Source organism: Octopus bimaculoides, chromosome 6 (genome assembly GCF_001194135.2).
Source record: "Octopus bimaculoides isolate UCB-OBI-ISO-001 chromosome 6, ASM119413v2, whole genome shotgun sequence".
In the NCBI taxonomy this organism is placed as follows: domain Eukaryota; kingdom Metazoa; phylum Mollusca; class Cephalopoda; order Octopoda; family Octopodidae; genus Octopus; species Octopus bimaculoides.
In genome coordinates, this window is record NC_068986.1 from 53149148 (window position 1) to 53151128 (window position 1981).

The window sequence follows — 1981 nt, forward strand, 5'->3', positions numbered from 1 at the left end:
GCCAGCGATAGATCGGGGCTTGTGGGGTCGGAGCGTGGCCTGATCATCGCTTCATTTGTGTTGTCTAACGTACTGTTAATATCATTCGATTTTTTATATTTTATAAAATTTTTAAAGTCATATTTTATGTAAACCATTCGCATTACTGATCCCAATCAGTTGTTTTGTACCATTCTATGTTTATCCCCCTGTGGGCAATAAAGAAATTGGTATTTCATCTGTCTTCACGTTCTGAGTTCAAATTCCACCGAGGTCGACTTTGCCTTTCATCCTTTCGAGGTCGATAAATTAAGTACCAGTTGCGTAGCGGTGTCGATCTAATCGACCGGCTCCCCCTCCCCAAAAAATTTCGGCCCTTGTGCCTAGAGTAGAAAAGAATATATCTTTCAATATATGTCTATGGCGTAGACGGACAGGATTCTCAATTAGAGTGCATTGTAAGTGATTTTGAATGGTTAATGTGTGCTTTTATGAGAATGTCATATCATTATTCTATGTATTAAAGTTATGAGAATACTCAATATCAAAAATCAGTCTTTTTTTAATCTTTTTTACATTTGCTCCAAGGCAGTCCTTTCGATGGATAGCAGTAGATATTGTTTTAGTAACATCAAGTCGAAGTTGATAGTGCATTGGTGACATATTTGGACAGTTGCTAGTCACGTGCGTAATGTCTTGAACAGATACGCGATATAATTGACACTTTTCGATCGTATCCTAGAGGTTTAAGCGCTCCACTGTCCAGTTTCTTCAACAAGTATTTTGTAGCTGTCTCCTGGTCTTGTATTACGAAAGCATAACATTTGAAATGTGACGTGAGGCATATATGAATGTATGTATGTATGTATGTATGTATGTATGTATGTATGCGCGTACGTGTGTGAATGGATGCAGAACGCATATATACATAGATATATACGTGTGTATATATGTATGTTTACATGATGTACGTTTGTTTGTATGTATGTATGCGTCTGTGTGTGTACGTAGGTAAGTATGTGCATGTGTGTGTGTGTAGTTTCATTTGTGTGTGTTTGTATATTGTGTATGTACATGTATGTATATATGTATACATATATGTATATTTTGTATGTACTTGTATGTATATATGTATACATATATATATATATATATATATACATCATATGTATATATGTATATACATACATATGTATGTGTACGTTTGTATGCATGTATGTATTATGTTTACATGGATGTATGTATGTATTTATGTATATATAATTGTGTGTTTCAGTGTGTCCCAAATAACGATTTAGAAGATTTAAAGTACATCTCTATACTATGCGTATATGTATGTGTGTGTGCGTGCGGGCGCGCGCGTTCGTGTCTTTATTATCTGCGTGTGTCTATGTGTATATATATATATGTGTGTGTGTGTGTGTGTGTGTGTGTGTGTGTGTGTGTGTGTATATATATATATATATATATACATTATATGCATATATGTTAATATCTCTGTGTGTATCAGCGTGCGTCCTATATATATATATATAGATTACGAATTTAGCTGTACATATTTGTACGTGGGTGTAGGTGGAGTGCGTGTGTGTATGTATGGGGGTATTGCATTGCATAATAGCGTGTGCGTGCCTGTGTTTCTGTGTATGTATATATGTGCTGTGTATTTGTGAGTGTACAAACATATGTGTGTATGGGTGTATGCGTGACCCTCCCTCTCTCGTTTACAAACACACACGCGCATGCGCATACATGCACTTGCGTGTTTTCAGGATAGCATAACGGAGTATGTAACAATATATTTGGTACACTTTCAGGTGGGGTAAGTTCTGAAAGTAATTGCAGAAACGGGTATGAGAGACAGCGGTGGTGGAGGGAGTTAAGAAAAATAAAGACAGATGTCTGGGCGGAGGCGGAGGAGGAGGAGGAGGAGGAGAAGAAGAAGAAGAAGAAGAAGAAGAAGAAGAAGAAGAAGAAGAAGAAGAAGAAGAAGAAGAAGAAG